Source organism: Coenobita brevimanus, chromosome 114 (genome assembly GCF_032717465.1).
Source record: "Coenobita brevimanus isolate Jiangsu-jjx chromosome 114, ASM3271746v2, whole genome shotgun sequence".
In the NCBI taxonomy this organism is placed as follows: Eukaryota; Metazoa; Arthropoda; class Malacostraca; order Decapoda; family Coenobitidae; genus Coenobita; species Coenobita brevimanus.
The window spans coordinates 14,397,545-14,419,517 of NC_137067.1; the positions used below are offsets into that span (position 1 = coordinate 14,397,545).

General features: G+C 42.4%; 1 non-coding gene across 1 annotated transcript; it reads left to right on the forward strand.

The window, feature by feature from the left end:
- Window positions 1-3,933: 3,933 nt before the first annotated feature.
- Window positions 3,934-4,015, forward strand: TRNAS-GCU (transfer RNA serine (anticodon GCU)). Its single transcript has one exon. It is a non-coding gene; the product is annotated as a tRNA-Ser (tRNA).
- The last annotated feature ends 17,958 nt before the right edge of the window (window positions 4,016-21,973 follow it).

Below are 21,973 nucleotides of genomic sequence, written 5' to 3' on the forward strand. Positions count from 1 at the left end.
GGAGCTCCAGCTCTCCCTATCATCAACTTTCCATCCACCTTGGGAGTACTGCCCTGCTCGACTGGTGCTACAGTCTACTCCACCATTGGTTGGAGTAGACTGTAGCACCAACACGTTAACTGTTCGCCTACACATCTTTTGGCTTTTAGCTGCAGTTGGTTTCTCTTCAGCTGAAAATAGCTATCTTGTTAAACTTGGAGTAAAATGCAGAGTTTTTAGTTTATAGCTGCAACGAAAATCAAAAATTTTAGCTTTTGGCAGTTGTGAGTTTATCGAAGAAAAGTAAAACTTTCAAAATAGCCAAGAACAAATTGCAACCTTCTTACTTTGCAGTCAAAGGGATAAACTGGAAGCTCCGACTAGCGCCAGTAAGCAAGGTACCGGTATGTAAGCTGATAAACAGTTAAGGTGTGTTTGCTCTTATCATTCAGGATTATCGTGGACACGTCTCGTTTTGTGTACGGAGGGATCTTGCATTGTATGTTTTTTACTTGGTTTTACATATTATATTATCAGGCAGACTCCTCACTGTGCCAGATTTCTTATTCTTTCTTTCCACTTTAAGTCTCCCACATGTCCTTTCTTCGTTGTTTTCTTCATTTTTAACACCCACTGAATACTCGTATGTTGTTCTTCTTTCGTTTTCTTCCTTTCTATTTTATTTCTTGTTATGCATGTCTTTTCTTCGTCGTTATCCTTTCTTGACATATTTTACTCTGCTGTATTTTCAACTGATTTATGGTCGTGTTTCCGCGTTTTAGTTCTTAACGGCGGTAATGCCTTTTTTATTCTGTTTATACTATCCCCAGACCATTACTTAAAGCAAGGGTGAATTTCAAATTGTATGGTAGATGCTTCGGTAAATAATAAATAATAAATAGTAAATAAATCTGATGGCAGCATGATCAGTATGAAGACGTCACCGTAGAAGGGAAGTTGCCTAATACCTACCATTTTGTGTGTAATTGTTTATTTTTCATGATATATGCAAAAAACATCGAACATATAAGATATCAATACTATGCAAATGAATAATTAGACGCAATAAGCAAAAATATATTGACAAAGGCGAGGTGTTAAAGACCCTCCAACAGCATGTACGACCCATGTTTATCACGTACTTGTTGTACAATCATCATCAATCTCGTCATCACTACAACCCCAGCGATAATTTCCACAAAAGGGAGGGGGAGCGAGCCTTTTCTTATGTACAGTCAACAAAAGTATAGTGACTCCAAATTTAATTAAATCTGACCTGGACGATATTTCTCCATGTGTGGCTGCTTGGGTGGTACCTAAATAAATAATACATGAACGTCTGGTAATCTAGTGGGTTAATCTTCTCTCAATGGATGTTGCCTATTAGGACTGGAGCCTAAGGAGTAGATGCAGTTTATTGCTCACATAATGCAACCCAGGGGCTTGTCACTGGCCACCCTTGCCTTAAATCTCTGTACTAGGTATCCTGGTCGCGGGTCCTAACGCTCCAGATGTTTTCAGGGGAAGTACAGAAGTGAATGCCGGATGGATGGATGGATGGGTCACTGTCTCTGGTAACTCTAAGCAACAGTAAATTCAGGATGATGCCACATTATTTGTACAACACTTTTTGCTTCTCAACCTGTGACGATTTTTTTTTGTTTTTGTTAGCACAGAAAGCTTCCCCCCCCCCCACCTTCAGATTAAGGAGAATTAGAAATACTGGAGTTACAGACTTCATTAACCCCTGCAATATGTAAAGTCTTTCCTGCGTTGATTAGAGCTGTCTAATTAGTAAAAATGAAATACAACAACAGTGAAGGCGTCAGGACAAAAGGATAAAAACGACACACAGAACAGTGGTTCACAGCTCTTAGTCCTGTGTTGGAAAATGTACTGCACAGCGGGAGTACAGATCCCTTCTTTGTTGATTAAAAGCAGCTGATACAACACTTCGTCTGCCACATGCACTGGTGTTTAGACAAGTCCACTGACCGTACAGTTGACCTCATATGGACTGTTACTGAATACACAAAAGTCAGAATCCTTCCTAAGCTCAAAGCTTTCCAATTTGTATTTGGCCAGCATGAGGAAGAGCAAAATCAACTATCACTCTCCCTGCAGTGGACATCATACGGACAAGAACAGAATGCCATGAGAATTTTTCCCGTATCCACCATCCCTCCTGTCATCCTGATTCGTGCTTGGACAGCATGAAGAAGTGTAAATTTTGGCTGTCAGTCTCACCACTTCTGGACCTAACACGGACTGATTCAAAACACAGAACAGTACCAGCATACTTCCTAATTTCTACAATGGTCTGACTGGTACTTAAGTGGCATGAAGAAGTGTAAATTTTGGCTGTCAGTCTCACCACTTCTGGACCTAACACGGACTGATTCAAAACACAGAACAGTACCAGCATACTTCCTAATTTCTACAATGGTCTGACTGGTACTTAAGTGGCATAATGAATGGTAAATTTGGACACCTGTCTGCCTGCAGTAGGCCTTAAACAAACTGATAGAGAAAACTACCAACACCTCTTCTACCCCCTTCGACATACCTCTTCTTTCTGATTCTGTAATTATCTTGTTCACTTGGGTTCTTATGTATTTGGTTAGCTTTAGAAAAGGTACATTTTAGGGACCCGTACAAATGGATATTAAATACAGCCAACCCCAATTATAAGCTCTTAGGCTTTCCTCGTGCCTCTGCTAGTCTCTCACACCCCGGCACACCATTCCTAAATGAGTCTCTTCAGTCACTGGCTCAAGCAAGCAATCAGGCGACATCTATTTGACTCTCAAATAACACAGTCTTTTCAGATCAATCAGGTGCATCGATATGTCTCCTTTTGCAGCCTCCGTTTCTTGTCCCTCCCTGTCTTTTGTCTCTGATCGTGTGTATCTGTGTTTGTCTAACTGCATCTGATTCTCTCTCTGCCCATACATACGGTATGTTTCAACGTCTATCTGGCCACCTTTACGGCTTTTATTTACATCAGTATGTTGCTTTGTGGCTCAGTGATAATCGCATTCACTCCCCGATCTGCTGTTCCTGAGTCTGGTTCTAATTCAGCCTACATGGACAATTGAAGAGGGCGCTGGTAGTATGTCCATTCATATACTATTATATATTCAAATCCTGCTGGCTCATACCAGTGACACATACAGTCTGACACACATAAAGACATCCATTTAAAAACTTTCACACACGCTACTGTTAGAAGAAAGGATTCCGACTATCATTCTTCCTCCGAGGAGAAGGTTCGGCCCTGCTGGGCACTTTAATGATCAGATGCAGACATACATATTACGGTTATTAATATATCAGAAATAATTCACCGTATCAAGTGCACGAAGATCATTTAGGTTTTTCCATCATCCAGTCTTTTTTCCCATCAGGAACATAAGGTCCCGGGGCTGGGCTATTCAGCCCCGACACTTAAGGCAAGGGCAACTAGCCTCGCCCTCCCCTGAGTGGCATTATGGAAACAATAAACCCTATTTATTTCTTTGAGTAAACCCTAACGACCCTCATCCGATTAAACTTAACACACTAGACCACCTGCCGTCATTTCATTACATGGTCACCATCTGACGTAGTAAACTTAACACACTAGACCACCTGCCGTCATTTGATTACATGGTCACCATCTGACGTAGTAAACTGTTTCTCGGATTACAAGAAAACATTTGACATTTGGCTTGTTACTCAGTGTGGTTACCTGAAGGTAGCAGTGCATCAAATGAGTGGATGGTGCCCACCTCCCACCTGCTGCACTAGAGTATCAGTTTGCGATAAGTCTCAGTCGTCTCCTAGAATACGGTCAGCAAGAATTAGTTGACACTTAAATCTCCCGTTGCACTGCTGGGTGAACAAGGATATAGAAAAAACAAACTTTGTCCAGGAGCCTGATCGGCCGGAAAACTGAATGCAACATTTTTCTTAGACGAGGTGGCCGAGAGGTTAAGGCGTTGGACTGCTAATCCAACAGGGTCTCCCTGCGTGGGTTCGAATCCCATCCTCGTCGTACGATATTTTCCCCTTTATGTTTTAGTATTTGTGCTGTACTTAAAACCACTCAAGCAAAACACACCACCTGCCTGTGGGAAAAGTAACTGCTTCTTGATTGCACAAATTACTTCTCTGCTTAGGACTCTTGGCCGGATCATATTATATAAATAATATCGTTACCTTTCTTCCTCACCGATAAACTGTGCGTCCATCATCTTTGTATCATCTGTATATGTTACTTATGTAAACAGTGTTGGTACCACAGATATAAATACATAAGAATATTGAGGCGAAATGTGTAGAATAAATTGCAAAGGAAGAACTGATAGGAAGTTCCCAAGGCCAACGAGAATACAGCCAACACTGAGAAAAGAACACGCTGCCACAATATGCTGTTAGTGGCTCCTGACACCAGCACATTTACAACAGATGTATCACCACATGTCAACTGTTGGCATTTTGTGAGTTCAAAATTATTAGCATCTTCGTCTCATGACATATTTTGTGGTGATGTATCTTCTCTATTCTCATCATCCCCCAGATTATTATTATAAACTTAGTGGTCATTCATCAAACTGGAGATAACACACTTAACCTTCAATGGCCCCTTCGTTACAAGAATCGTCCCTCAAGTAAAAAAAAAAAAAAAAAAAATCATCAACTTCAACAGTTTTGATCCAATTTTGACCAAATGTGGAAGGCTTGAGGAAGGCAAGAACGATGGGGGTCGATTCTAAGAACAGTTACTCATAAGGTCAAGGTCACAGGGCAAAGTCAAAGTCTAACCCAAGTGTTTTTGTGTGAACATAGCAATTTAAAAATTTCTGATGTGATCTGGACCAAACTTGGTGGAAGGGTTTAGGACCAACCAAGGGCTTGGCTAATTAGATTTAAAGAGAGTAGGTTCCTTTCAAGGTCACAAAGAGAGGGTAGTTTGAAGGTTTTGTCCAATTTAGACCAAATTTGGTGGAAGGGTTCAAGGTAAGCCAAGGATGAAGAAGATAAATTATGACAACACCCAGTCAAAGGTCACAGTCATAGGGTAAGGTCAAAGTTCAAAATTCCACCTATGCATTGTAGAGTACCAGCATTTACTTGATGTTGTGTCAGCATCTACTTTGCTTGCCATAACTAACTGAAATATGCATCACATCACAGCAAAAATGGATGAGAGGGAAATGGGTGGGATGGGAATGGGTGGGAAGTGTTGGGTGGTAAGCCATGACTGGCTATACATTGTGTAGATGAGTGATGTTGATTGATCGGTAAGGTGCAATTCAGATTTATCTCACAAACTTGGAGGTAGGAAGGAAAAAAAGTACAAAATACAAAACGTGGCAGCGTCTGGGCCCTTCGGCTAATGCCCTGGGTATAGGAGGTGTGGGAAAGTGATTTTGTGTGGTGTGGAGAAAGAGGGTGGTACAGTACGGTACGGTACGGTATGGTGTGGTACGGAACGGTACGGTATGATATGTCATGGTATGGTATGGCAATATGCTGTGTGGTGAGATGTGGCATCACCTAAGTCAGTAAAGTCTATAGGAGTGAAGCATATTTCACCAGAAAATAGCTAGTGAGGCAGGATAAAGTGGAAGGACTGGAGTGGGTGCAGGTGATGGGCTAGGATCGTGGTGGGGCCGGCGCGAGGAGTACACCCTGTGACGACAGATGTCGTTATGATGGGTGATGTAGGTGGGAAAGAGATTTCACTTCAGATTCCAGCGCTAGAGTGCAGAAAATGGACTGCGTATGTGTATGCAGAGAGGAGTGTGAGGCATTGGGGTGGTCGTGGGTGGAGGCAGTGCGGGAGTAGTGAAGTGCTGATGGATGTTGTAGTGGGTGGGGCGGGTTGGAGTAGTGGTGGGTGGAGGCAGGGTGGGATTAGCCTGTACACTAAGTGATGGGTGTTATACACTGGATGGTATGGGTGTGGTAAAGACTTACAACTCTCCCCAGGATGTGGCCACACTTCCCCAGAAGAGGTAATTTAAATGTGGGGAAAAGAGACTCAGGTTCCATCCTAGTTTGAGACTAATAACAGTAAGAACAACAAGTAGAACAAAATTATAAGCACACGTTGCTTTTTTACTTGTTATGTTGCGACGCTGTTAAGAAATCGGATGAACATTGGAGAAATCGCCATTAGTATAGCTACACAGAAAAACAAATAAAAAATGTTAAGGGTGACACCGTATATGCTGATGTCGTTACTTCATTCCATAATTAAATATAAACAGAGAATACGATCTGCAGAAGGAGAAAGGGAGAGATACGGCGAAAAAGTTGATGTAAGAGCTACAGTGTAAGAAAACGTGGATAATAAATGCTGAGTTTTAGCCCATCCCACAAAACCCACGGCGTGTGAGGTATACAAACAAGAAAGCAACTCACTGGCCTAAGTCAGCCCTGGCTTTACGGGTTTTGAGGGCCAGTGAGAGGGTTGTATAATTTAGGAAGACTACGGTACAAGTGGTGGGTCCTGGGGCTATATTACAGGGTTAACCTCTGTACTACAAGGACGTCTTTTACCCGATATTCATATTACTACCTCACACTGAAGAGATCAGTAACACTCAAGCACAGTAACCCTTTCAGCACAGGGACTTTTATTTTACTCCTGTTCTCTCTACACAATTTTACACAGCTTAGTAGTGACCTTTTCACCCTGGACAGATAACATAATATAACCTTCACTAACCTCTTCACTACCAAGGGACTCTTCCAAGCTGAGTATTATCACCACACCTTCCGCCCGAGGACGGCGTGATCATAGTATTATTTGTTTCCAGATATTATTTTTATAAGTTAAGAGGAAATTTGATAGTGAAGAGACAAATGAAGATTATATTTACTTGCCAAATTCGAAAACTTTCTCTCTCATCTGCCAAGTAAAAGTGTCTGACAGAAAAATAAATTAATAGATACAAGAAGCGGTGCCAACGCACAGCCAACCCTTCCCCGGCAGTCATTTTAGTGCTGACGTATAAACACAACACGATATCTAGTCAAAGATGTCACATATCAAATTTCGAGTAAATTGGGTGAAAATTGACGATTTTATGTCCATTTGATATTTTTGGCCCGACCCACTTGACATTGACTCCCCTACCGCTAACTGAGAGGTGACCCCCCAGATGTAATGAGGCATATTATAGGATGCAGATTTGAAAGCTGTATCCTTAGGCTTTAACTTCATGTCGATATGAAGAATTTGAAAGGAGTTACGGCGAAAAAACGATTTCATTTTGCAATTTTTCTTACATTTTTGGGGGCCTACAGCCTGGGTCTTGGCTCAGTTTGGCGCAATCTTTAATCAGGTGACTAGAAGGTCATAGCCCATCATCCCTGTGATTTTAGTCAAAATCGCACCAGTAGTTTTCGCGTAAAGTTGTTCACAGACAGACAGACAGACAAACGATCAAACAGATAAACCAAGTGAAAACAATACCCGTCCCCAAGCCCCTTCGAGGCGGGAACGGGTAAAAATGGGGGGGGGGGAGGGTCCGGGAAAGTTAGTGCATCACAATGCAGTGCTTTATGGCTAACTGCTTAGGGTATAATAAGTTGTCCATTATTATATAAGACCTTGAGATATGGCTAGAGGCTATCCAGTGGTGACATGGCTTTCAGGTAGCACTTAAGTATATTACAGTAGGTGTCCGAGCATGACTGACGGGACGAAATGAATACTAACATACTGCTGGTAGTCAAAGATTGTGCAGCCACGTAATGAGTGGAAACCTAAGGGACGGGGAACTGAGACGGGAAATGGCGCAAGATCCTGACACAGTGAGAGCTGCCATCAAGTGAACAGAAGCACACATGCTGCCATGATGAATGGTCTCCCAATGTAAACACAAATCCTGCTCCATGACTGATATATTTTACTCTCGCCAAAGCCAGACGATTTTGCTCATCACTTGGAAACTTCCTCTGACTTTTATTTCTTCTCTGGGCATGGGTTTAACAGTCCATTCCCTTAGGCCAACAGTCCTCCTACGTGCTTCACACATGCATACATCACCACTTCGACACTACTGCCTACCATCCGCATTGAATATACGCTAGCACTGTCTCATACAGAACCGGTTAACTGGCATTAAATTAGTGGAGGCGTCTTTTTAAAATGTCGCTGGCTCTTTTGAATGATCAAAGCAATCTGTTTTAATAAATCCTAGTTAAAAACTGTTCCGTAGCCTGGGATCGAACTCGCATAATTTCAAACACTAGACGGTCAGAGGATTAAGAAACTAGCTAAAGTTTGGCGACTTCAATAGCCGCTATGAAACCATTACATGTAAGGATAAAAGAAAGAAAAAAAATCAGTTGTACATGTATATTAACACTTCAGTACGCAGTGGTGCAGACACAAACGACGGAAGATAGCACTGTAAGATTATATCACGGAAATACAGAAGGAAACAAGTGACTCAGGTCCCCTACCGGATGATAACCATATAGGCTATATGTAATTTACCTTGGGAGTAGATGGCTGGCTGTTGAGCACGACACACCGTCATGGTATAGGAAAAATTGTGTAAAGTTATATCAAAATTTGTCCCTGCATCTGGAAGTTACAGAGCGGACACGAAATTGCAGACGGACTGACGGACGTACCGACGTACTGAAGAAACCGCGCAAACCTATAGATTCCGACCGGTTTGACCGGTAGAGGACTATATAAAAAAAAAAAAAAACACGTAGCCTACAACACAATAGCTTAATGTGCTCAACAGTTAATTTATATCAGATCATTATTAAAAAAGGAGAAAGGATTTGACAGACTGACGATGCCTTTTTATGCAGGAGCGTCCTGTCAACCTCCCGCCAGCAACGGTCTCGCAGTGTTTGTGGGCAGGGTGAGGGATCGAGAGTAAAGAAAAAATAAGGGAGGACGGAAGGAAGGGTGTGTGTTCGTGTTATCAAACTATGAGTGTAAACGATGTGGCTGAGGAAGAGAGATGGAGGCAGACAAAGGAAGGACTGAAGAGTGGGGGAGATCGAAAATGAAATGGAAGGAAAGCAGAAGGGCAAACACAGATGGACGCAAGACAAGGAAAGGAAGGGATGGAGAGGGGAGATGGAATATGGAGGAGTAAAAGTGAGAGGTAAGAAAGATAATAAATGGTGTGGGTGGATGAAGAGGAGTGGAAAACTGTATGGATGGTGGGGAGGGTAGAAAGAATGTGGGTGTGGGTGGGGATGTGGGTTGGGATGTGGGTGGGAGTGTGGATAAAGTGGATGTCCGTGTGGTAAGGGTGCAGGATATACTTGTGCGTGTGGATGAACTGAAGACAAACAGGATACGGGTGTGGGTGTAAGCGTGGGATGCAGCCAGAGGTGAACGTGGACAGGGAAGGGGTGTGGGTGGGCAGGGTGGTGGATAAGGGTAAAACGGCAAACGACCAAAGCCAGTAAAATGGAATGCAACGCCATATCATATAAAATGTGGCATAACTGAAGAGGGAATGAGTCACATAATGCAAGATCTGTTATCACAATAATCAATTCCTATGAGATAAACAGAGATAGGCAGTGACATGAGGGATTGGCTGCTAGAGAAGCCAAATATAGTAAACTGGAAGAGAATTAATAAAAAAAAGAATATTAGCACGAAACCAACACCGAGAAAACTAATGTTATTAGACATGCAAGACTAGTCAAAACCAAAACATCTATTGATCCTAGACTGGACGATGGCGCGCACGCACACACACACACACACACACACACACACACACACACACACACACACACACACACACACACACACACACACACACACACACACACAATGTACTGTCATGTACACTTCAAGCATAAAGCATTATTTTATCCTACTATGAGTACATGCCTCTTAATTTTATTGTTAGTTTTCGTTTCTTTCTCTGGATAGACAACCCATATCTACAGTCATCAGTTATCACGCTTGACATTTTCTCAGGTAGCCAGTCCTGCAGCCACCACACAGCACTATCATTCGTCTCGTACCAACCGTATCCTCGTTGGCTTAACAGATTTCGCAACGATTCTTCCTTAGCTATTTATCTCGCCTTGCCTCCTGCAACGCAATTAAATTTGTTCCAGAAAATTCTGATACCTCAAAATTATTTTATTCGCTGTGAGAAACTTTTCATACTGGAGGTTACATATAACATTCCTCAATCCCATCACTATGACGGTGCTCCTCCAAGCTGAATAAATGTTATTCATATGGTAGTAGCAACCATTACGTGAATATGGTGCCCTCCAGCTGAAAAGGATTTATAATGTCTTGAAAGTCAACAGGAATATGACTCCCTACTCTCCCTCCCCCCCAAAAAAAAAGAGTAGAGAACACTCTCATACTGGGAAAAAAGAAATCACCGTTAATATGCCAATGAAATAACTAAGAGAGGTTCATTACGAAGTTTTCTGTACCAGAGATAATATTACTACTGCACAAGTAGAAGAATTTACATGGGTACATCTTTGTTAAAAAACTCTATAAATAATAATAATGAAGGGACAACAGGCAAAATAAAACGTCGAAGGAGAAATGTTAAGAAATCTCTAGAGCAAACCAGTACACGACCTTAAGCGAACAAAAAATAAATAAATAAAAATGGACTCTCAACTTCATCATAATTTCTCCCCAAGGATGCCAATGCCCAGCACAAAAACATGGCCTCTGCTGAATGGCTGATGAATATGGTGATTGCCTATGGCCCCTGCCTCCTACCTCGCTTCCCGCCAACTCCTATATACTCCCTTGGCACCTGACACTCACACAGGTTACACTACACCACCCTCACCCACCTTCCCACCTCTCTGTTCTACGCGTTTTGCTTCCCTCTTACTATCCGGCCATCTCCAGCCATCATCATCTACCTTATTACCCACCATCCACTCACTCACCTCACAGCTACGGTCTAACAGTCAACCATCCACCAAACCTCCCTGGCTGTGTTCCTATCTACATGCCAGGCTTTATTAGATCTTTAACCTCTTCCACATATCAGTTTGTTCTTGGGACCCCAGAGATTATACTTCACATAAGGGGAATCTCTAGTACTGAAGGGTTAACGAAACTGCATCGAATCCCTTCAGTTCGAAAAGTCTCTCCTAAGCTGAATAACATCGTCTGGAAGTTAGAAAAAAAAAATCACACATGACAGTAGCGAAACTTTGGTGTCTGGTGACGTCGCCTTCATTAAATCTTTCATTGCTAGATGTCCTCCATAAACTGAACCTAACTTGCTTGAGTTAGTAAGAATATAAGTAAATAAGTTGAAATATATGAACATATAAAAAAGTCGGCAATTTCAGTAAGTTAAATCCCTCATTCCTACACGCATTTCATATATTATTCAAGCTACGCTCAAACTATATTATCCAGTTTAAAAGACATATGTTGTACTGAAGAGCTATGTCAAAGCTATGCTCAACTTTAGTGAAAAAAAAAAAAATCAACAAAGTCATCTGGTGGCAGCAAGAACAAAATGCAAAACATATTAGTGGATTCAATGAGTTAAACTGCTGTCCCTGCCATCTGTCTTTCACTTAGTAACCTCACTTCCCCCACCTCGTTTTCAAGATTTATGTATTACCACCCAAAACGTGTATTTACTTTTGGACAAGCCTACTCATTATCCACAACCCACATTGCCATAACACCCAACATCCACACTCAAGACGAATCCACCACCTCACCAGCAGCCACACCTCATTCTTCAGTAATATCCGTGTCACTGTCAAGTTGGTGTAGTTTTTCTGTGAAGTAAATAGCATTCAACTAAGAGGTGGGTAGGCCTGTGAGATAGAGGCAGGATTTCGCGAGCTTGCGTGGCGTGTGCATGACTGTGTGGTCCATTTCGCTGGGAACGATGTTGATAGTTCCCCCACTTTTATGCTGTTTCTGACTTATATCTTCCACTTTTCTTACGTTGGGTGATGAATTAATAACATACACATGGCTTGGTATACGTGAAGGGTGCTAAGAAAAAAAAAAAAAAAAAATGATTAGAATGTGTTTAAAAGGCACCTAGAATGTTCCTTAAACGGATGATAAAGATTGCCAGGATTGTCAGAACAATGAGGCGGGCCAATGACTAAAATACTTTTATAAGCGCACAGACTTCTTAATTTTTCCCAGTATTTATTGCATGGCAAATTTCGTAGGTTAATAAATTAAGGATCATCCATTAGCCACATGGGTCTATTTGATACACAGGTAATAATCAATGGCGTTCATAGTGTAGAAACATGGTTTAGGTGGAATAAGACACTTAAGATGCTCATGCAACTCGTCTCGAATGCTGCAGAAGCCTTCACTTGTATCACAGTATCACAGACTGCCTGGCAGGAATTACAGAGATTCAGACGCAAACTTGCCTCAAAATCTCTCATTGCCTGCGGGTTAAAATAGTCTCCAGTAATCTAATCATGACGACAGAAATTTTTGTCATCTTCAAACGAGTTTATTCTGTTCAGCAGTGGCCTCTCGTCGTCTAAGACATAAAAAAGACAATAAAACAGTTTCCATTAAAGGCGTCCATTACTAAGTAGTGTAAAAAACAGTCATTTTACGGTTCAATATAGCAGTAAGCTTTTGTTCACCCCAGGATCCACTTAACGTGCAGGTCTCCACAATTCACTCCACCTGTCCTTCCATCCTTTACTACTTTCAAAATGATGACGTTTGGTTACCTCAGCAAAGAAGGTTATGTTTTCACCTCTGTCCGTTTGTTTGTTGGTTAGTTGGTTGGTTTGTGAGCAAGATTACAGAAAAACTACCGGACGGATTTCCACGAAACTTGGTAGAAGAATGGGCCTTGACCCAGAACAGACTCTTTTAAATTTTGGTGCGGATCCGGATAAAGGTGCGGATCCAGGATTTTTTTTCCTCTTTTCTTTAACATTGCTAGATAGGGAGTTTTTCGACAATTTCGTAATGTTTTCGGTGAATATTGCATGGATGTTGATGGCGGAGGTATGCGCTCTACTGACTGCCATTCTAGTTTCATGTTTTTGTTATCTCCATTCAATACAAACTAACAGCGAGGAAGCTTCTCGCAGTGAAGGGGATATCTCCATTCATAATCTACCACTGTGAATTAATTGCCAAAATCTAAAGGAATTCGTGATATAGTACCTAATTTAAGATAAAAACAAACGTATCTTGTTGAAGGGATAAGTCATTCCCTCCCCCATACTTGCTGCCATCAGCTCCAGACAACCCCCCTCAAAAATAACAGGTCCATCCCATGGCTGATCCTCAACGCTTCCACTAAGTTTGATCCAAACCAGATCAAAAGTGTTTTAGTTATTTTGTTCATACACTGACACACGAGTTGACCTTTGATCTTGCCCTGTGTCCATGACCTTTAGTTGAGTATTTTAGTACTGACACCCTTCGTTTTTACCTTTGATCTTATCTGGATAATAAAGATGACTTTGCTAGTTGAAACTATGACCTAGCACTGCGATCTGGAACTTTTGGTAATAGATCAACCCCTTGGCGAACCGTGAACCCTTCCAACAAATTTGGTTAAAATTGAATAAAAACATTAGTTACCGCATTCTGTTTATAAATGCACACACTCACAAGCAAACGCACTCACACGCAGTCGCACGCACACATACGCCCACGTGTGAGTCTAACAAAACATAACACCTGCTCTCGACTCAGCCAGCGCGAGGGTAGCAAAAATTTAATGTGTTAGTAGAGATAAATGCGGCTGACTTGATCAGAATAACAGGCAGTAGATTGGGTGATCAAAGTATATTCCGTTGACCCTATGAGACGTCTCAGCAGGATTTTACTTTCCTTCGGGGTAATTCTTCTTCTCAGTTTTTCCCTGCAAGTTGTTATGCCGGAGGGAGAGTTGGATGGGGAAAGAGCCTCAATTTACTCCCCATTAATTATAATCTTATTTTGTAGAGAAAATAGAGACGGACTTTCTCGCTTGGATTTTAAGTTTTGTCTGGTCTGTGTGGTCATTATCTGGTGTTCTTTTGTACCTCCATCTCCCTAATACACACAGAGAGACAGACACATGACAAAGAAAGAAAGAGACAGCAAACTACTCTTAGAAAGAACCAGAGAAAGAAACAGATCCCCCCCCCCTCATCACCACCACCACCACACCAACCCGCCCTCCCTCACTCAGGCCATCAGCCCCATAGGCCAAAAAGGTGGGTCGAGGGAGTCAGGTGGCCATTAACCAGGAATCTCGCTCACGGGCACAGTTTTTGCCACATCACCTTCATACATTTACCTGAATGATACTGATTATTATATATATTTTTTGTGTAATAAGACGGGCAATTTGGGAGGGAGTTGAGGCCAGCAAGTGAAGGGTAAATAACGAAAAAGTTATGTTGAGAAAATTGAGCTGAGGTCAGCATTTCGGAGCACTGGCGTAGCCATAGCGTGGGGCTCCTCCCCCTCCAGTCAGACTCTTGGCTCTACCACTGGCACCTCATATGGAATTTCAAATGAATTAGTTTGTGCACATTGTCCCATAGGTTTTCCCCTAGAATAGGGATTGGCCGCACCTTGGGTCCCCCCATTTGTGGAGGCCTGACTCAAGGCCACAAGCTATCTAAGTGCCCTGGCCTGACTACGCTACTGGTTCGGAGATTATGTTTGTTTACAATACTTCTGTGATGTCGATAAATTTGTGTTGAGAAAGTACGATTACGGTCAATAGTTATAACGAGATGGCGATAAATTCTGTGGTCAACAATTCTGGACTGACGGTATAGCAATGCTATGAAAGTGAAGTGTATGCACTTGAGAGGTTCAAGCACCACAGTGGGAACCATTTACTACGTTGGGTGGTAACCATACAAGCAACAAATGTAACTTCAACCGGATGTGGTCCAGTGGGTCTAAATCCTTGGGATGTTTGGGGTTCGTTACTTACATATTCTAACACCACTCAAGGGAATTGGACCGGTATACTTTACCTATAATATCCGGACTTACCTAGTCCAGGCTCCCTACATTGTAGATGGGACAATGCAGGTATGGGTGGATGGATGCAAAGATATGTAGAATACTTTATGGAGTTGAAACATTCAGATTTACTGTGTACTCTCAGGAGTTGGAGTTGAAATTGTTATTCAGTGGGTAGGATGACCATTAAATATGAGCAAACTTCTCAGACACAGATGAATCACTTAAGCTGGTACCTAACTATAACATTCTGTACCTCATCGCTTTGGTCAGTTTCGAGGACTAAAATCCACCAAGGGTAATATTTGCACTGGCATCATTGGGTGACCCAGGTATGGCAATGTTTCGTTTATGTTTCACAATGTCATGTGCTGTGGTACATATTTGTACTGTAATGTAATGTTTATTTCAGGAGTTTAGGAGTGTGATAACCAGTGATTTTCAGATATCTATATGTATTTGTTTAGTGTTTGGAAATTGTGGTATGTGTGTGGAAGCCATATTTAAATCATCATCGTGATCAACATCGTCGTGTTCGTATTCAACATCCTAACCCCGTCCTCAGCTATGCCCCCACCCACACGCACAAAAAAAAAAAAAAAAAGTGTGACTAAGATCCAGGAAAAAAAAAAAAAAAAAAGAGAAAAAGAGAGGTAAAGCACTGAGGTAGTATGGCTGTCAACAGACTGCCCTGGTAAATGCACAGCACAATGATTCATAGCCTACACCATTCAGGCACTTTGAAATCGAGTTTATTTCACAAGCAAACCCCGTCCGTTGGACCGCACACTTTTATTTATTTTTTGTTCTCTTTAGATACGGCTAACAAATACTTGCGCGGTGATTATTATGTAGGTAAAATGTCTTATATAAAACTTCGTAAATTCGGAGCTGAGAAAAAGCTGCACCTTTCATCTCATTTCGGCATGTAAAGAAAGTTCCTCATTAATATTTCAGACATAGGCATTATTAACGCTAATAATACTTAGTGTTTTTTGTTCCCCTAACAAAATATATTCCGATCATGGAAACGAAAAAGTCAACAATCTTTTTCTTTAGAAATCTGTACGATGCCGGGTGAACCGAGCCACACCCGTAATTCCTGCGAAAATCACCGGCACAGACACCACCATCACCACCACCACCACCTCTAACACCATCACTACAAAAATACCACAGTCATCTCTAACACCATCAAAAAAAAAAAAAAAACGACCATCACTCTCGCCACGCTGCTACCTGTACTACACTCATTATCACCACCAGTAAATACTTACATCACCACACCCATTATCACCACCATACTCACCACCGTTACCATTTTCATCACCATTACCGCAGACCACTAAACTTTATATCATACCAGCCGCCACCACTGTCACCACCACTTACAACCACCACAGCACCATCTTACCATTAAACCCAACAACAATTTTACCACATCAACCAAACTCAGCACTACACCAGCCGCCATCACCATCGTTACCACCATTTCCTTAGACCATCACACCCACATCGACATTAAATTTACCGTCGCTGCCACCTCCGCCACCACAACACTCACCAGAACTAGCATCACACCAGTTATCACGACCACGTCTAACTCATCATCATATCCAGTACCATCACTCTAACCAGTCTGACCACCCAACCAAAACACCCGCCATCACTCCAACCGTCACCATAATCACTATCATAACACTCTTCGCCACCATATGCACCACACCACGACGTTCACCACCTCCACCACCATCATCATTCCCACTCCAAGTACCACCACACCCAGCACCGGCACACCCACCATACTACAGTTCTTCATGTGCCAGAAACTGACTGCTGCGCTGGTCACGACTTGCACACTTAACCTTTTCTTTAACAACAAATAATTCAATGTATTCAGATTTATGTTGGGTTTTCCTTCTAATATTACTGCTGCACTGGTGGGAGGAATGAAAAGAGATTGGGGATATGAGAATACAAAAAAGTACAAAGGAAAGCAAACAACAACAGACCTGTTGGTCCTTTCGTGGTTGTTTGTTATGGGGAAAGTTATAATTTAAGAAAATATTCTGTCAGCTAATGACAAGGATGGGACAGCAGGATGGGCAGGAGGAGGAGGGAGTAAACGGAGCCAGTTTGTGAGAGTCGTTCCTATTCGGCTACATCCCTTAGTGATCATAATATCAGTGTTAGACGCTTTCGGATACCTTTTCCTTACTGAATTAATTTTCATGCTACGCAAAGCTATTGTCTACCCCTATACTGCATGTAGTTCTTTCTAATATGGACAGATTTCATACTACTATTAAAAGGAAGAGTAGCGTCTTCATAATTACATTTTTTTTAAGCTAAATGAAATCGTCTGGTGGTAGCAATAATATAAAAATCCTTGGTCATAATGGGTCAACAAAAATTCGTTCCAACCCTTTGATTATTAGAATTCTTCCCAGTTGAACAAACTGCCCCGTGGGAGCCACAGTAAACTAACTTGAAACGACCATAACAGACGAGACAATTTAGATGCTGTAAACAGAAATAATCAGTAAGGAAGAGGTGCTGGGGCGCCTCTTTTATCCGATGAGAAAAGCGACCATTATGTGATCAATCTGTTATTACTGGGAAAGCTACATTTTTCCCGTCAGGTCACTGTGGCTGGCAGACAAAGTTGACTGACATGGGACCCGAAAAAAAAGTACCAAAAGGTATACGCTGCTCTTGGCAGTCGTGAAAAAATCTCTCTCTCTCTCTCTCTCTCTCTCTCTCTCTCTCTCTCACACACACACACACACACACACACACACACACACACACACACACACACACACACACACACACACACACACACACACACACACACACACACACACACACACACACACACACACACACACACACACACACACACACACACACACACACACACACACACACACACACACACACACACACACACACACACACACACACACACACACACACACACACACACACACACACACACACACACACACACACACACACACACACACACACACACACACACACACACACACACACACACACACACACACACACACACACACACACACACACACACACACACACACACACACACACACACACACACACACACACACACACACACACACACACACACACACACACACACACACACACACACACACACACACACACACACACACACACACACACACACACACACACACACACACACACACACACACACACACACACACACACACACACACACACACACACACACACACACACACACACACACACACACACACACACACACACACACACACACACACACACACACACACACACACACACACACACACACACACACACACACACACACACACACACACACACACACACACACACACACACACACACACACACACACACACACACACACACACACACACACACACACACACACACACACACACACACACACACACACACACACACACACACACACACACACACACACACACACACACACACACACACACACACACACACACACACACACACACACACACACACACACACACACACACACACACACACACACACACACACACACACACACACACACACACACACACACACACACACACACACACACACACACACACACACACACTGCCCTACTCCCACACACTCACCATTGGCCAGGCTACACCTTTCAAAAGTATAGAAACACATTTCCGCCACATAAAGCATACATTAATCTGCACGAACATCCAAACTGCTGATGTAAGCGATTCATATAATAATGCTGGTTCTGTAGTGGTATAGTATAAAACCTAAAGGCTTTGGTATTTCATTCCGGCTGTCTCCTGAGGATGTTAATAAGGAAAGAGAAAACTTAGGTGCTCACAAGGCTAACGCGCGTGAATATTCGAATAGCGAGTCAGTGATTTGTTATGTATATTGTTACGGAACAGAGAAAGATAACGTACACTTTAAGTGAGAATACTAAGAGTCACTACTGTCCCGTAAAGTTCCAGGTTCAAAACAAAAGAGTTAGGTAAAATTACAAGTCAAAGTTTAATGCTCAAACTAACAATAAAACATTCAGGACTCATAAGGATAATGTAATGGCAAATAAACAGGTTAAATATATGGTTAACTGCAATAGCCTCTATTAACACGAAATTAGCAAGAGTAAATTTATCTAAGTCAGCCCTGATAAAATGAGATACCAGATAATACACAGTGAATGCCAGATAAATTATTACAGATACAAACTAATATTAAAACTGATGGACATAAAGATCCCTATATGAATTACAAAAACTTCACTAGGCCTACAAATTAAACTTATGCTACACAGTACAAGAAAAAATACAACAGTTATACTCAAATTACACACAGCTGCTAGATGTTTGGAGATTTCTTGAGCACTCACAATAATAATAATATCTGTACAGGGGAGGACAGAGATGTGAACAAAATGAGGAGCAGATCTAAGTGGCAATGATGCAGAGACTGAGCTCATTATATAGGGGCCAGCAGAGCCTGATACAACTTGTAAGAAGGACGCGCAAATGAAGCCATGGGGACAGAGAGCTGAAAATCCCGCAAAGTATAACAGAGAGAACGACTCACTCTACTATAACGGTAGAAGGGGGGGACTGAGGCAGAACACGCTCGTGATCAAACATGCAGCAACTGTGCGTTAAAATTACACAAAGGATGATGAAATCATAGGCTATGTAACACCTCCCCACAAAGAAAAAAGAAATTTACAAAGGAAATTTCTTATTACTCTAAAACAATCTGTATATGGCATTACAGACCATGCAAAGGTCTTTCCTAATGGTACAAAACATGAGATCTCCCTAGCACGTTCAGTCATAGGTACTTGCCAGTATCCCTTAAACAAATCAAACTTACTTATGTACAGCCGTCCACACTGCCGCAAGGTACATCACAGAACGTTGGCAACGCTGGCCAAGACGGTAACCCGGAACCTCAAGTTTTCGAACTTCATTCGATGCAGTCACTGGTGGGAGGGAGAGATGGGAATGGGAGGCATAATCCACATATCGTACGAGTTACGAGTGATGTAAGAGGTCATTCAATACAAATATTCAGTCAAGTGTTTATTATCACAGATAATATTGCTATTCAGCATTTTTACACCATGCAGATAAACCATCCATGGTTACCTTGACATCCAGTAATATAATAATTACTTATTGACCTTCTGCACATATCCTAAGTTATTCATGCCTATTTACTTAACACACCTAACGATTCCCCATATGTTCATTTACGATTAGCAATATAGTGTGCTGCCTCGGTAACATAGCAACAGCGCGCACCTGTGCTTCAATCGGGGGGAGGGTTTTGAAGCGTTTCACTTGCTTCTTTACTATGTCTCCCCAGCGTTGCCACCGCTCTGTGGTGTACCTCGCGGCAGTGTGGACGGCTGTACCTAGCCTTTCCGATCTTGTCTATGCAATCTTCCACACGAGGGAGAGGGTAAGTGTCTGTTTTGGTTATCTGATTAACACGTCTGTAGTCAATGCAAAGCTGCTGTGACCCACCTGGCTTAGGGACCAGAGTGACAGGAGAACTCCACTCGCTCTGACAGGGCTCAATCATCTTGTGGTCCAACAGGTAGCCAAGCTCCTTCTGGATGAGAGGAACTTTCACTGGGTTCACACGGTAAGGAGGCAATTTAATTGGCTTTGCGTCTCCAACATCGACATCATGCATCAACACAGTGGTTCTTCCTGGAGTAGCACGGAACACTTGCGGGTACTCCTGCAGTAATGCCGAAAACTCCTGCCTTTCCTTGGGAGGTAGATGAGAAAGCTTAGTCTGGAGATCATTCATGATATCAGGATTCTTCCCCAAACTATCACTCAGGCTCATACTGCATGGGAGAGCTTCACTTGCAGACTCGGGTGGAACAGCTACAGTGCAGACTGGATTATTTTCGTCCCGCCTGTGATATAACTTTAGCATGTTGATGTGACATAGTTGCTTGCTCTTTCTACGATCTGGTGTGGCGATGACATAGTTGACATCACTGAGTTTCTTCTCCACGAAATAAGGACCACTAAACTTGGCTTGAAGAGGTTGCCCATGAATTGGTAGCAGAATCAAAACCTGATCTCCTGGCTGAAAGTGGCGTAACCTGGACTTCTTATCATACCAAGTCTTCATCTTCTCCTGAGCAGCTCCTAAATTCTCTCTCGCCAGCGGTAAAGCAGTGGACAGCCGTTCTTTGAACTTCATCACATACTCCAGCAGGTTGACGTCATCTTCCTCCGACAGCCAGCATTCCTTGAGTAACTTAAGGGGTCCTCTTACTTCATGGCCAAACAGTAGTTCAAAAGGTGAGAAGCCCAGTGATTCATTTGGAGATTCTCTTGCGGCAAATACGACGAATGGAAGACCTTTATCCCAGTCTTTCTGATGTTCCAAACAGTATTTCTTGAGCATCGATTTGAGGGTTTGATGATATCTCTCCAACGCTCCTTGGGTCTGGGGATGGTAAGCTGAAGACGTGATCTGGGTGATGCCCAACTCTTTCAGAGACTGCTTGAAAACGTTTGACATGAAATTACTTCCCCGGTCTGACTGTACCTCCTTGGGCAGACCAAACTTTGTGAAGAACCCTAGCATTTCCTTAACCACGTTCTTTGCTGAGATATTTCTAAGTGGAATGGCTTCAGGATAACGAGTAGCCATATCAATCATGGTCAACACATAAGAAAATCCTGAAGAAGTCTTAGGAAGAGGGCCCACAATATCCACCAACACACGGGTGAAAGGCGCCTCAAAAGGGGGAATGGGAACTAGAGGTGCAACCTTTTCGGTCTGATTACACTTCCCCACAACTTGACAGGTGTGACAAGACTTACAATACCAGGAAACATCCCTGAAGATACCTGGCCAGTAGAAGTGTTTCAAAATGCATGCCACAGTCTTCCTCACTCCAAGGTGTCCTGCCAAACTGGAATCATGAGCCACTCTAAT